General features: G+C 37.8%; 1 non-coding gene across 1 annotated transcript; it reads right to left on the bottom strand.

Annotated features, from left to right (window-relative positions):
• Positions 1-16153: 16153 nt before the first annotated feature.
• On the bottom strand, positions 16154-16261 carry LOC148577446 (small nucleolar RNA R71). The gene has a single exon (XR_015902843.1). It is a non-coding gene; the product is annotated as a small nucleolar RNA R71 (small nucleolar RNA).
• Between the last annotated feature and the right edge of the window lie 466 nt (positions 16262-16727).

Raw genomic sequence — 16727 nt, forward strand, 5'->3', positions numbered from 1 at the left:
TACTTCTGTTTTCTATTCAATTCATCTTATTTCGTTTCTAAGATATCCATTCGCACCCAAGAACGTGATGAAGGTGATGATTATGTGTGATGCTCATCACCATTCTCCCCTATGAACACGTGCCTGACAAACACTTCAGTTCTACATGAAATAAGCTAGAATGAATATCTCTTAGATCTCCTAACCAGAATCTTCGTGGCGTAAGCTAGAATGATGGCGGCATTCAAGAGAATCCGGAAAGTCTACACCTTGTCTGTGGTATTCCGAGTAGGATTCAATGATTGAGTGACTGTGACGAGCTTCAAACTCGCGAGTGCTGGGCGTTAGTGACAGACGCTAGCAACTATGCCAGTGACCATGTCCACTTCAAAGGAGCATACCTTGAGCTACAGAAGTCCAATTGAGGTGATTCTAGTTGCGTTAGAAAGCTGAAATTCAGAGCTTTTCAACGATATATAATACTCTAGAGTGGGCATGAAATTGGAGCACAAACAAGAGGCATATTTTAAGCCCTAAAAACACCAACGGGGCAGCAAGTGCAACGTTAGCCACAATAACTTTAGCACTAACGCCACACTTGTAATGTTAGTGTGGCTAACTTTAGCACCAACTTTAGCACCTGGACCTCAACTTAACTCACTTCTCTCTCAAGTCCACTTCAAAGCTCCAGCAAGCAAGCCCACAAGTGTCAACCAATCAAGGCAACAAGAAGCATCTAGAATAGGAATTTTCATTTAATTGTAATTTGCTTTTAATTTCATTTTGTAATTTAGGAGAGCCTATATAAAGGCCTTAGTCTTTACATTGAGGGCATGCTGAGAATACTGGGGAATTAGGGGATTGAAGAGGGGTCTTCGGACTCCCTTCCCTCACACACTTTTCCTTTTCTTTCTTTGTACTTTTCATTTATGAATTTTGAAGTTTTATTTTCAGTTTTTATCTTCATCTTTACTTTTCTGCACTTTCTTTCTTTTTTATTTTTGTAGAGCAATGATCAACTAACTCTTTACATTGGGTTAGAGAGCTCTATTGTGATTCAATGGATTAAGTGTAGTTCTTATTCTTCTTCTTCTTTCTTTCCTCTTGATTTTACTAGAGAGCTTTCGATCTTCATCCAATTGGGTAGTTATCTTGGAAAAGAAACTATTCATACTTGGATATCTTCTGAACCTTGAAAGAGGAATGAAGAGATCATGCTAGAAATGCTTTCTCATGCTGGACCAAATTGGGTGTGGATGGATATGTGACTATAATCCTCACAACACTTGATTTGGAAAATGCATGTGGTATAATCAGTGACCACACTTCATCTCTTCTCATGAGCAATTGACCAAGGAATTGGCTATTGATCAAGATTTGAGAGATTGAATTACAAGGAATTGTAATTCGATCACTTAAGATTGCCAAGGAGATCAATGAATGCATTGATTGAGGAAGAGATGAGAATGAACTTGATCCGGAGGATTACAATATCTCTTGATCCCAATGTTCATTTTATTTTTAGTTCGTACATTTACTTTTCTTTCCATTTTACTTTTCTGCACTTTATTGCTTTCTTTACTTTTCTGTCAATTTACAATTCCTTGTTGCTTATCACTCCAATCTGATTCCTCTAACTAGGATAGTCAATTAACCATTGATTGCTTAATCCGTTAATCTCTGTGGGATTCGACCTCACTCTATTGTGAGTTTTACTTGACGACAAATTCGGTAGACTTACCGAAGGAAATTTGTTATGAGACAAGTTTTCCGTGCATCAACTGGCGTTTAACGCCAGAAATGGGTGTCTGGCTGGCGTTAAACGCCAGAAAAGGGCATCAGCCTTGCGTTTAACGCCAGAAAAGGTAGTAGAGATGGCGTTAAACGCCAGAAATGGCACACAGAAGGCGTTTAAATGCCAGAACGGTGTAGAGACCAGAATTCCTTGATACCTTAGGATCTGTGGACCCACCGGATCCCCTCCTACCCCACCTCTTCTTCTCTCCTCTTCACACCTTTCCATAACACTCTTCCCCAAATACCCTTGACCAATCGCATCAACACCCACTCCCCAAACACCATTCACCTATCAAATCCTATCCTCTTCTCCATAATCTCTTCACCACTCACATCCATTCACTATTCTCTAAACACCATCATAAAACCCCACCTACCTCACCATTCAAATTCAAAATATTTTCCTCCCAAACCCAACCCCTAATACACAACTTTCCTCTCTCTCTCTCTTACACTATAAATACCCCTCCTTACCACCTTCAATTTCACACACAATATACACTTAAACCCCCTTGGCCGAATTTATCACAACCCTCCATCTCCTCCATTTCTTCTTCTTCTCCTCATTTTTTTCTTCTTTTGCTCGAGGATGAGCAAACCTTTTAAGTTTGGTGTGGGAAAAAGCTCTGCTTTTTATTTTTCCATAACCATTAATGGCACCTAAGGCCGGAGAAACCTCTAGAAAGAGGAAAGGGAAGGCAATTACTTTCACCTCCGAGTCATGGGAGATGGAGAGATTCATCTCAAAAGTCCATCAAGACCACTTCTATGAAGTTGTGGCCATGAAAAAGGTGATCCCCGAGGTCCCCTTCATGCTCAAAAAGAGTGAATATCTGGAGATCCGACGTGAGGTTTGGAGAAGAGGTTGGGAAGCTCTTACCAACCCCATCCAAAAAGTTGGAATCTTAATGGTTCAAGAGTTCTATGCTAATGCATGGATCACTAAGAATCATGATCAAAGTGTGAACCCGAACCCAAAGAATTGGCTCACAATGGTTCGGGGGAAATACTTGGATTTCATTCCGAAAACTATAAGGTTGGCATTCAACTTTCCAATAATGAGAGGAGATCCTCATCCTTTCACTAGAAGAGTCAACTTTGATCAAAGGTTGGACCAAATTCTCATGGACATCTGTGTGGAAGGAGCTCAATGGAAAAGAGACTCCATAGGCAATCCGGTTCAACTGAGAAGGCTTGACCTCAAGCCCGTGGCTAGAGGATGGTTAGAGTTCATCCAACGCTCTATCATTCCTACTAGCAACCAGTCTGAAGTTACTGTGGACTGGGCTATCATGATCCATAGTATCATGATTGGAGAGGAAGTAGAAGTTCATGAGATCATATCTCTAGAGTTCATTTTGATTTAAGAAAATTGTCGTGGTATAGAATTTCCTCAAATGAATGAATTTTCGTTGCAAGTATAGTTCTACACCAACAAACAATCCTCCCAATAAAAAATTTGGTTGTCACAAATAACAAACCCCAAATAAGAATTAACCGGAGTATTTAAACTCTGGGTCGTCTCACAAAGAATTGCAATGAAGTGGTCAATTATTGGCTATGAAGAGGCTATGGGGGGTTTTGTTGATAGAAGGGGCAATAAAATAAATGACAAGAAAAGTAAAGAGAGTAATTAAAGAAAGAAATTAATAAAGAGAGATATTCATGGCAAGGTTGAGATCATAAGCTTTCTATCCTAGTCATTAATCATAACAATAATTAACAAGAATTTATCTTATTTCGTCATCTCCAACATTGGAAGAAGGTATAAGTTATCATCCATGAGAGAAAGTCAAACAAGACTAGTTAATCTCAATCCAAATGTCCTAATCAACTCGCTAATTGGATTAGCAAAAGATTACAGTCAATAGAAATAATATTAACTAACAACTCTAGATCACCAATATGAGTTAGGTTTTCATGACTCAAGATTGCCTAATTACTCTTTCCAAGCCAAGAATGCTCAAAATCTACTCTAAAGACCAACCAAGCATTTTGTCAAACACTTGGAAGGCATAAAAGGAAAGGATAGTAAAAATGCAAGAATATTAAAACTACCAACTACCAATTGCAAGAAAAGTAAATCAACAACTCAAATCATCAATAAAAGAACATCAAACATTAAATTTCATTAAATGTAAACAAATTCAGCATGAACATTCATAAACATAAAAGAGACATAAAAGTAAAATTAACAAGAGAACTAAGAAGAATAGAGTAGTAGAAACAAGAAATTGTAAAAGAAACAAGATGAGAACAATAATCAAAACCTAGATTTAAGATGGATTAACCTAACCTAATTCTAGAGAGAAGAGGGAGCTTCTCTCTCTAGAAACTAACCTACATGATGCTATACTACCAAACAATTGCTCCCTCCATGCCCAAGCTTGAATTCTGCATGAAATAGCATCAGAAATGAGTTGGGTTGGGCCCAAAGTGCTTCAGAAATCGCCCCCAGCGATTTCATCTTTAGTGGGCCACGAGCAGCATCAGCGCGCACGCGTACATGGCACGTGCGCGCCCCTAAACACGAAGCAACATATGAAAAAATTTATATCATTTCGAAGCCCCAGATGTTAGCTTTCCAACGCAACTGAAACCGCCTCATTTGAACCACTGTAGCTCAAGTTATGGTTAATTGAGTGCAAAGAGGTCAGGCTTGACAGCTTTACGGTTCCTTCATTTCTTCATGAGTTCTCCCACTTTGCATGCCTTTCTCCTCACTTCTTCCATCCAATACTTGCCTTATGGACCTGAAATCACTCAACAAACATATCAAGGCATCGAATGGAATTAAAGTGAATTAAAATCACCAACTTTAGGGCTTAAAAAGCATGTTTTCACATTTAAGCACAAATCTAGGGAGAATTGCAAAACCATGCTATTTCATTGAATAAATGTGAGAAAAGTTGATAAAATCCCCCAAATTAAGCACAAGATAAACCATAAAATCGGGGTTTATCACTATACAAGGTGGCTGACAAGCCCTCCACTTTGGCAAGGTTAGCCTTTCCTCCTCTCATCTGTCACCTATGCAATTCAGCCGGAGTTGTCATAGAGGGAGACATCCTCATTGAAGGTGACAAGCCCATCACTAAGAAGAGGATGGAGCAAACAAGAGAGCCTACTCATGGACCTTAACAAGAGCATGAGGAAATTCCTCATCAAAAAATCCCTGAGATGCCTCAAGGGATGCACTTTCCTCCACAAAACTATTTGGAGCAACTCAACACCTCTTTAGGAGATTTGAGTTCCAACATGGAGCAACTAAGAGTGGAGTACCAAGAGCACTCCATCATCCTCCATGAAATCAGAGAGGACCAAAAGGCGATGAGAGAGGAGCAACAAAGGCAAGGAAGAGACATAGAGGAGCTCAAGCACTCCATAGGATCTTCAAGAGGAAGAACTAGCCGCCGTCACTAAGGTGGACCCGTTCTTTAATTTCCTTGTTCTTATTTTCCTATTTTTCATTTCTATGCTTTATGTTTTGTCTATGTTTTTGTCTTTATTACATGATCATTAGTGTTTAGTGTCTATGTCTTAAAGCTATGAATGATTCCATGAATCTTTCACCTTTCTTAAATAAAAAATGTTTTCTGAAAAAGAAAAAAAAGTACATGAATTTCGAATTCTATCTTGAAATTAGTTTAATTATCTTGATGTGGTGGCAATACTTTTTATTTTTTGAATGAATGCTTGAACAGTGCATATTTTTTATAGTGAAGTGTATGAATGTTAAAATTGTTGGCTCTTGAAAGAATAATGAAAAAAGAGAAATGTTATTGATAATCTAAAAAATCACAAAATTGATTCTTGAAGCAAGAAAAAGCAGTGAAAAATAAAGCTTGCAAAAAAAAAAGGTGAAAAAAATAAAGAAAAAGAAAGAAAAAAGAAAAAGCAAGCAGAAAAAGCCAATAACCCTTTAAACCAAAAGGCAAGGGTAAAAAGGATCCAAGGCTTTGAGCATTAATGGATAGGAGGGCCCAAAGGAATAAAATCCTGGCCTAAGTGGTTAAATCAAGCTGTCCCGAACCATGTGCTTGTGGCGTGAAGGTGTCAAGTGAAAAGCTTGAGACTGAGCGGTTAAAGTCATGGTCCAAAGCAAAAAGAGTGTGATTAAGAGCTCTGGGCACCTCTAACTGGGGACTCTAGCAAAGCTGAGTCACAATCTGAAAAGGTTCACCCAGTTATGTGTCTGTGGCATTTATGTATCCGGTAGTAATACTAGAAAACAAAATGCTTAGGGTCACGGCCAAGACTCATAAAGTAGCTGTGTTCAAGAATCAACATACTGAACTAGGAGAGTCAATAACACTATCTGAATTTTGAGTTCCTATGGATGCCAATCATTCTGAACTTCAAAGGATAAAGTGAGATGCCAAAATTGTTCAGAAGCAAAAAGCCACTAGCCCTGCTCATCTAATTAAAACTAATCTTCATTTATAATTTTGGAATTTATTGTATATTCTCTTCTTGTTATCCTATTTTGTTTTTAGTTGCTTGGGGACAAGCAACAATTTAAGTTTGGTGTTGTGATGAGCGGATAATTTATACCCTTTTTGGCATTGTTTTTACATAGTTTTTAGTATGTTTTAGTTACTTTTTATTATATTTTTATTAGTTTTTGTTCAAAAATCACATTTCTGGACTTTACTACGAGTTTGTGTGTTTTTCTGTGATTTCAAGTATTTTCTGGCTGAAATTGAGGGACCTGAGCAAAAATCTGATTCAAAGACTGAGAAAGGACTGCAGATGCTGTTGGATTCTGACCCTCCTGCACTCGAGGTGGATTTTCTGGAGCTACAGAAATCCAATTTGCACGCTCTCAATTGCGTTGGAAAGTAGACATCTTGGGCTTTCAAGCAATATATAATACTCCATATTTTGCCCGAGATTTGATGGCCCAAACTGGCATTCAAACACCCACTAGAGACCCTTTTCTGGCGTAAAACGCCAGAATTGGCACCAGAACCGGAGTTAAACGCCCAAACTGGCACCCAAGCCAGCGTTTAACTCCAAGAATGGCCTATGTACATGAAAGCTTCAATGCTCAGCCCAAGCACACACCAAGTGGGCCCCGGAAGTGGATTTTTGCACTATCTGCACTTAGTTACTCATTTTCTGTAAACCTAAGTTACTAGTTTAGTATAAATAGCACTTTTTACTATTGTATTTGTATCTTATCATCTTATCATCTTTGGATGAACTTTATCATCTTATAACTTGGAGGTTGGCCATTCGGCCATGCCTAGACCACTTTCTCTTATGTACTTTCAACGGTAGAGTTTCTACACCTCATAGATTAAGGTGCGGAGCTCTGCTGTTCTTCATGAATTAATGCAAGTACTATTGTTTCTCTTTCAATTCATGCCTACTTCTTCTCCAAGATATACTCTCGTACTTAATTCACTTAAGTTAGAATGAAGGGGTGACCCGTGACAATCACCCACTATCTTCGTTACTCGCTTAGCCAAGATCCGCGTGCCTGACAACCACAAGCAGTCTACATGATGTTCAACGTAGTCATTGGACGACAGCCGGAGTATATTCTCTTGGGTCTCTAATCCACGGACCAAGTCCGTGAGATTAGAACCTTCGTGGTATAGGCTAGAACCAATTGGCAGCATTACTGAGATCCAGAAAGTCTAAACCTTGTCTGTGGTATTCCAAGTATGATCTGGGAAGGGATGACTCTAACGAACTTCAAACTTACGAATGTTGGGCGCAATGACAGTGTGCAAAAGGATAGAGAGATCCTTCCAATGCTAGTGAGGACCGACAGATGATTAGCCGTGCGGTAGCTGTATGATGAGCGGATAATTTATACGCTTTTTGGCATTATTTTTAGTATGTTTTTAGTAGGATCTAGTTACTTTTAGGGATGTTTTCATTAGTTTTTATGTTAAATTCACATTTCTGGACTTTACTATGAGTTTGTGTGTTTTTTTGTGATTTCAGGTATTTTCTGGCTGAAATTGAGGGACTTGAGCAGAAATCAGATTCAGAGGTTGAAGAAGGACTGCTGATGCTGTTGGATTATGACCTCCCTGCACTCAAAGTGGATTTTCTGGAGCTACAGAACTCGAAATGGTGCGCTTCCAATTGCGATGGAAAGTAGACATCCAGGGCTTTCCAGCAATATATAATAGTCCATACTTTGTGATGACAAGTCATCTTAGCCTAGTTTCACTAGTCTTTTTCTTTTGTTTTCACTTGAATTGTTCTATGAAGGATACAAGAAAGCAAGTGACAAAGTGGAGTTTCAAGTGTTCTATGAAGGATTAACCTTAGAAACAAGAAGAGCAGTAGATTACTTCTCAGATGGCCTACTCAAGGCAACAGCAACCATCCAAGGAACTGCAGAGTTCAATGACAAAAGAGCCAATAACCAACACTCATTTGAGACACCACGGAATGCAATTTCAGAAAAGGAAGTAATGAATCTTGAAGGAGTGAGAGCAATCATGAATCAAAACAAACAGCTATACCAGCAAACTCAGCAGCAATTGGAATCAATAGCTAGACAAATTGATTCTCTACATTCTGCCACAGTGAATGCACAATTTCCACCATGGAAACCATATTCTTATCTAAGAATGAGGGAATCTCAGCATCAGGAACAAAGGGACTTCAACTATAACAACCCCAACTTCCCAAACCTACAAAAATACCACCATACCAACAAAAATCACTACACACCACCCCAATATACACACCTCCAACCCCGTCCTACCTCACCACCCACCCAAAATAACTTACATCAACCACCACAGCTGACACAGCCACAACCAATCCTAAACTTCCAAAAACTCTATGTTCTAGAAATGATGATGGAAAGGTTTATGAAGGTTCAAGAAATGACAATAATAGAGCAGGAGGATATAAGGAAAAACCAAGAGTCCTATCTCAAAAGAATTGAAAGGCAGGTGGAACAACTGGTTCAAAGCCTTGCTGAATTGAGTGAGAAGATGGGGATTCTGAACCCAAAGAGCCATGAAAAGGATGCTGGGTTGAAAGAGAAGGGAGTCATGGAAAGAAGTGAGAAGGCTACGGTGAAAGGAGGAACCCAAAGGCAACAGAAGCCTCAACTTCCCTGATCAGAGGATGAAGGATGTCAAGCTAGTGACAATAAAAGAGCGCTTGTTGGGAGGCAACCCAACCTGAGGTAGTTTTCTTTTCATAGCAATTTTAATAAAAAGGTTAATTAGTTTTATCTATATTGCAAGAAGCTAAGTTTGGTGTTGCACACCAAAACAATATAAAGGAGAATGAAGGATTCTAAGTTTGGTGTTCCACCAAAATCTCATTTAAAAACATATTCTCACCTTCTGCATAATGCTAATTTCAAGCAGTTATATAAACTAGTTAACTATTTTGCTATTCTTTAGTTTTTAGTTTTGTTACTTTTGAAAAAGAAAAAGAGTTTCACATCTGGTTAGTCTGATGAACAAGAACCATTGGCAGGGTACTAAGTTTGGTGTTCCCACACCAAAGTAAGTACAAAAGCCCACAAATAAATCATGCATGCTAACCATTTTTCAAGTGCTTGGGGAACAAGCAACTTTCAATATCACTGTAGGATACCATACAAACTTTTGGAAGGATTAAATATCATCAACCAAAGAGATGAAAGAGGAATGTGTGGATCAGTGATGATGATGATGAGGAGTAAAGCAAGCGAACTCCAAAAGGTTGTATTGTTAAGTGATTATCTTGCATTGAACACTGCTATAATTGAGAGTGGTTTTGTTTCCCTGATTATCTGTCTGTTCAGTATAGTTTTTTTTTTCTTTTCTGAAATTCAATAAGCAAGATGCTTGATCATTCACAACATTTTTCTCTTCAAAACTTGTTTGCACTCAATGTTAAAAAATGCATCACATGAAAGTTCTTTGAAAAGAAGGATTGAGGAATCAAACAATTTTGAGGCAAGCAAAAGATTAGAAGAAGTGGTGGTTCTAGTTGTATGATTATGTATTGAGGTTGCATGCTTGTGAAAACTTGCATGGGAGCTCATAGGCAGGACATGAAGTTCAAAGAAGTATTGTGGAGATTCTCAAAAATTTATTGATCCAAGAAGCAGCAAACAAAACAAAAGAAAGAAAAGAAAATACAAAGACAAAAAGAACATGGCCCAAGGCTCTGAGCATCAATTACTAGGCAGAAAAGAAAGAAGAAACAATGACTCAAAGAGTTGTTAGCCTAGTAAAATGCTTGTGGTTGAGTTGTGTCAAAGAAAGAGGCTTGAGCAAGTAAATCCTTAGGGGTGCTTTAACACTTAATACCTTAAAACCAACTGGTTTAGGAGTATTGATTGAAAGCTTATCTAAAGAGCCGCTTTGAGACATGACACTTAGAGTCAAGGTCAAATCAAAGAAACTATAAGCTGCTTCAAGGTGATTACATATAAAGAGATCTCCATGATACCATTTGGATGAAAATCCTAAGACCTAAGACTCCCAATATGTGAGGACTAGTGAGCACTGAAGCCCTTGCAAAAGCATATGATTTAGAGTTCACCCCACTGACACATAATCACTTCACTCACAGGACCTTACAATTTATTCTTCAATCCGTCTTAAGTGAAAGAACATATGAGCATAATTCATTTCTTGCTTGGGGACAAGCAAGCTTTAAGTTTGGTGTTGTGATGACAAGTCATCTTAGCCTAGTTTCACTAGTCTTTTTCTTTTGTTTTCACTTGAATTGTGCACTTTCTTGAGCTACAAGTAAGCTAATTTGGGTAGATTTTCATGCTTCCTTTGATTGAATCAACCATGTATGAATTCATGCTATTTCATGAGGTTTTAGGCTATAATTGTCACATATTATGATAAAATGAATATCTCATGATTTTAAGCATAGCTTTGATGTGTTTGGTTGATTAATGATAGGTGAAGAAAGCTTGGAGAAAGGTTGAAGCAAGAAGGAATGGCTAGGAGTAAAGAGAGGACAATGGAATAAGTGAAAATGAACCAGGAAGCAAAAAGCTGGACCAAAAGTTAGCCTCAAACTTTTGCACAAACTTTTGGGTTAAAAGTTAGCCCCAACGTTAGCCCCTAACTTTTGGGCTAACGTTGGCACATGAAAGTTACTCCCTGGGCACCAAAAGTTTGCGCCAACGTTAGCCCCTAACTTTGTGGCTAACGTTGGCATGAGAAAAACACTCCCTGGGCACCAAAAGTTTGCACCAACGTTAGGCCCTAACTTTGTGGCTAACGTTGGCATGAGAAAAACACCCCCTGGCCACCAAAAGTTTGCGCCAACGTTAGCCTCTAACTTTTGGGCTAACGTTGGCACATGAAAAACACAAAGGGGGAGCAAAAGTTTGCGCCAACGTTAGCCCCTAACTTTTGGGCTAACGTTGGCGCCATAAGTGCACTAAGGAAGGCCAACGTTGGAGCAAAAGTTAGACCCCTAACTTTTGCACCAACGTGGGTATCAGCAAAACATGGGGGCTGATATGAAAAGTTGGACCAAAAGTTTGCCTCAAACTTTTACTCAAACTTTTACTCAAACTTTTACTCAAACTTTTGCAAAACTCCAACCCGGTTCACTTGGTTCACTTTGGTTCCTCTCCAAACTCCAAGAGCAATCAACCAAGGCCTCTCTCAACCCAACTCCACCAAGAGCAAAGGCCCAACTCAAGGCTTGAAGATCATTTGAAGAAAGTGTATAAATAGGATAGAATTCAAGTTCTTAAGGGAGCTTTCCTTTTGAGTTTTCATAATAGTTTTCGGAGAGCTTTGGATATTGAGTGATCTTTAATTTCTTAGTTTCGGGGAAGGAGAATTCCACTCTCTTCCTCTTAGTTTTATTGCTTTGAATTTCAATTGCAATTGTCTTGGATCTTGGGTTGGAGAATTGAAGGAATTCTGTTTCAATCTCATCCGAAGATCTCTCTGTTTCTTCTACTGCTTATTGAATTTAATTTCTGTTAATTGTTCTTCATCTACTTTCTTTGCAATTTACAATTCCTTTGCAATTGTTCTTGTTGGATCTAGGAAGGCATTGAGATCTAGACTTGGTTATCTAGTCTCTTGGGTCCTGAGATCCGGATTCCCCATTTCCCATTCCCTGTTTACTGTTTTCATGCTTATTTACAATTCTGTTTTTAGATCCGGTTCAATCCAAGTGTTCTTTTACTTCTCTGTTGGTTGCAATTTACTTTCCCTCGTTTAATTTCTGCAAATCCAACTCCCAATTCCCTTTACAATTCAAGCTATTTACATTTCTTGCACTTTAAGATTCTGCAATTTACATTTCTTGCGTTCTAAGTTTCTGCCATTTAATTTCTTGTTCTTTAAGATTCAGCATTTAAATTCCTGTTCTCTTTAATTTCATGTCAATTACCCATTCCCTTTACTTTCCATGCAATTTAAATTCTGCAAATCACAAATCACTCAACCAAATCTTGATTCGCTTGACTAAATCAACCACTAAACTAAAATTGCTCAATCCTTCAATCCCTGTGGGATCGACCTCACTCCCGTGAGTTATTATTACTTGATGCGACCCGGTGCACTTGTCGGTTAGTTTTGGGTGTTTTGGAGAAATTCGTTTTTCCGCTAAAATATCCCATCGCTTTGGCCAAGAATAGACGACGTAAACTGGCGTTCAACGCCAGCTCTCTGCCCAAATCTGGCGTCCAGCGCCAGAAAAGGATCCAAAACCAGAGTTGAACGCCAGAAATGGATCAAAACCTGGCGTTCAACTCCACAAATGGCCTCTGCACGTGGAAAGCTAAAGCTCAGCCCAAACACACACCAAGTGGGCCCCGGAAGTGGATTTATACATCAATTAATTATTCATGTAAACCCTAGTAGCTAGTTTATTATAAATAGGACCTTTCACTAGTCTTTTTTTATCTTTGGATCGTGGATTGTATTTTGATCCTGTGATCACATTTTGGGGGCTGGCCATCTCGGCCATGGCTGGACCTTCAGTTATGTATTTTCATACGGTAGAGTTTCTACACTCCATAGATTAAGGTGTGGAGCTCTGCTGTTCCTCAAAGATTAATGCAAAGTACTTCTGTTTTCTATTCAATTCATCTTATTTCATTTTTAAGATATCCATTCGCACCCAAGAACATGATGAAGGTGATGATTATGTGTGACGCTCATCACCATTCTCCCCTATGAACACGTGCCTGACAAACACTTCAGTTCTACATGAAATAAGCTAGAATGAATATCTCTTAGATCTCCTAACCAGAATCTTCGTGGCGTAAGCTAGAATGATGGCGGCATTCAAGAGAATCCGGAAAGTCTAAACCTTGTCTGTGGTATTTCGAGTAGGATTCAATGATTGAGTGACTGTGACGAGCTTCAAACTCGCGAGTGCTGGGCGTTAGTGACAGATGCAAAAGGAGGGTGAATCCTATTCCAGCATGATCGAGAACCGACAGATGAATAGCCGTGCCGTGACAGGGTGCGTGAGCATATTATTCACTGAGAGGAGGGGATGTAGCCACTAACAACGGTGATGCCCTTGCATAAAGCCAGCCATGGAAAGGAGTAAGACTGATTGGATGAAGATAGCAGGAAAGCAGAGGTTCAGAGGAACGAAAGCATCTCCATTCGCTTATCTGAAATTCTCACCAATGAATTACATAAGTATTTCTATCCCTATTTTATTATATTAAATTCGAAAACACCATTATCCATTTATATCTGCCTAACTGAGATTTGCAAGGTGACCATAGCTTGCTTCATACCAACAATCTCCGTGGGATTCGACCCTTACTCACGTAAGGTATTACTTGGACGACCCGGTGCACTTGCTGGTTAGTTGTATCGAAGTTGTGAACCATGGTATTGGCACCATGTTCTTGGCGCCATTGCCAGGGAAAGAAAGAGCCATGAATTTTACATAATTAAAGTGTAATCACGATTACGCGTACCAAGTTGCTCACGTTGCCAGGGATTGTTCGAGCCTGGACATCACAATTTCGTGCACCAAGTTTTTGGCGCCGTTGCCGGGGATTGTTTGAGTTTGGACAACTGACGGTTTATCTTGTTGCTCAGATTAGGTAATTTTCTTTTTATTTTATTTTCAAAAATTTTTCAAAAATATTTCTAAAATTTTCTCATCTGTTTTCGAAAATAATATAAAAATGTTTTCAAAAATTTTATTCAAAATTTTTAAGAATGAATTCTAGTGTTTCATGAAGCATGTTGAAGCCTGGCTGGCTGTAAAGCCATGTCTAATTCCTTTGGGAATGAGTATGTCAGGTGTGTCATGTCTGAATTACATGCTAAAGCTTGGCTGGCCATTGGCCATGTCTAGTGTTTTGGACCGAAGCTTTCATTGAAAGCTTGGCTGGCTAGTGAGCCATGTCTATTTCCTGGACTGAAGCTTTAGACTAAGAATGCAAGATTCCTGGAATTCATGTTAAAAATTTTGGAATCCTTCTTTTTTCTTTTTCATATAATTTTCGAAAAAATACAAAAAAATTAGAAAATCATAAAAATAAAAAAAAATATTTCATGTTTCTTGTTTGAGTCTTGAGTCTTGTTATAAGTTTGGTGTCAATTGCATATGCATCTTGCATTTTTTTCGAAAATTCATGCATTCATACTGTTCTTCATGATCTTCAAGTTGTTCTTGGTAAGTCTTCTTGTTTGATCTTGATGATTTTTTGTTTTGTGTCTTTTCATGTTTATCATATGCATTCTTGAATTCTTAGTGCGTAAGCATTAAAGAATTCTAAGTTTGGTGTCTTGCATGTTTTCTTTGCATTAAAAATTTTTCAAAATTGTGTCTATGATGTTCATCTTGACATTCATAGTGTTCTTGGTGTTCATCTTGACATTCATAGCATTCTTGCATGCATCACATGTTTTGATCTAAAAATTTCATGCATTGCATCTTTTTAGTGTTTTTCTCTCTCATAAAAAAAAATTCAAAAATAAAAAAAAATATCTTTCCCTTTTTCTCTCATCAAATTCGAAAATTTGAGTTGACTTTTTCAAAAATCTTTAAAATCAAGTTGTTTCTTATGAGTCAAATCAAATTTTCAATTTGAAAATCTTATCTTTTTCAAAATCTTTTTCAAAAATCAAATCTTTTTCAAAATTCTTAGTTATTTTCGAAAATTTCAAAAATATTTTTCAAAAAATCTTTTTCCTATTTTTATACCAAATTTTCGAAAATAACATAATCAATTAATGTTTTGATTCAAAAATTTGAAGTTTGTTACTTGCTTGTTAAGAAAGATTCAAACTTTGAGTTCTAGAATCATATCTTGTGATTTCTTATGAATCAAGTCATTAATTGAGATTTTAAAAATCAAATCTTTTTCAAAACTAATTTCTAAAATATCTTCTTATCTTACCTTTTTCAAAAAGTTGGTTTCAAAATATCTTTTCTAACCTCCTAACTTCTTATCTTTTCAAAATTTGTTTCAACTAACAAACTAACTTTTTGTTTGTTTCTTAACTTTTTCAAAACTACCTAACTAACTCTCTATCTCTAATTTTCGAAAATATCTTCCCTCTTTTTCAAAAGTTTCTTTTTAATTAACTAATTATTCTTATTTTTATTTTTAATTTTAAAAATTTTTTCGAAAAAAATACTAACATTTTTCAAAAACCATTTTCGAAAATCACTAACTCTTTTTCAAAATAATTTTCGAAAATTATCCCTCCCCCATCTTATTCTATTTATTCATTATATCCTAACATCTCATCTCACATCTCTGCCATCCTCACAGCTGTGTTTCTTTCTTTACATCACATTCTTTGTCTCCCTCTTCTTCCACTCACAAAGGGATCCCTATACTGTAGTATAAAGGATCTCTATTATTATTATTATTTTTTTGTGCCCTCTTCTTTGTCATATGAGCAGGAGCAAGGATAAGAACATTCTTGTGGAAGCAGATCCAGAACCTGAAAGGACTCTGAAAAGGAAACTAAGAGAAGCTAAAATACAACAATCCAGAGATAACCTTTCAGAAATTTTCGAACAGGAAGAGGAGATGGCAGCCAAAAATAATAATAATGTAAGGAAGATGCTTGGTGACTTTACTGCACCTAATTCCAATTTACATGGAAGAAGCATCTCCATTCTTGCCATTGGAGCAAACAACTTTGAGCTGAAACCTCAATTAGTTTCTCTGATGCAGCAGAACTGCAAGTTTCATGGACTTCCATCTGAAGATCCTTTTCAGTTCTTAACTGAATTCTTGTAGATATGTGATACTGTTAAGACTAATGGAGTAGATCCTGAAGTCTACAGGCTCATGCTTTTCCCTTTTGCTGTAAGAGACAGAGCTAGATTATGGTTGGATTCTCAACCCAAAGACAGCCTGAACTCTTGGGATAAGCTGGTCACGGCTTTCTTAGCCAAGTACTTTCCTCCTCAAAAGCTGAGCAAGCTTAGAGCTGATGTTCAAACCTTCAGACAGAAAGAAGGTGAATCCCTCTATGAAGCTTGGGAAAGATACAAACAGTTCACCAAAAAGTGTCCTTCTGACATGCTTTCAGAATGGACCATCCTGGATATATTCTATGATAGTTTATCTGAGCTATCAAAGATGTCACTGGACACTTCTGCAGGTGGATCCATTCATCTAAAGAAAACGCCTGCAGAAGCTCAAGAACTCATTGACATGGTTGCTAATAACCAGTTCATGTACAGTTCTGAAAGGAATCCTGTGAATAATGGGACGCCTATGAAGAAGGGAGTTCTTGAAGTTGATACTCTGAATGCCATATTGGCTCAGAATAAAATATTGACTCAGCAAGTCAATATGATCTCTCAGAGTCTGCATGGAATGCAAGCTGCATCCAACAGTACTCAAGAGGCTTCTTATGAAGAAGAAGCTTATGATCCTGAGAACCCTGCAATAGCAGAGGTGAATTACTTAGGTGAACCTTATGGAAACACCTATAACTCATCATGGAGAAATCATCCAAATTTCTCATGGAAGGATCAAAAGCCTCAAC

The sequence above is a fragment of the Arachis ipaensis genome, chromosome B1 (assembly GCF_059453495.1).
Source record: "Arachis ipaensis isolate K30076 ecotype BB chromosome B1, ASM5945349v1, whole genome shotgun sequence".
NCBI classification, from domain to species: domain Eukaryota; kingdom Viridiplantae; phylum Streptophyta; class Magnoliopsida; order Fabales; family Fabaceae; genus Arachis; species Arachis ipaensis.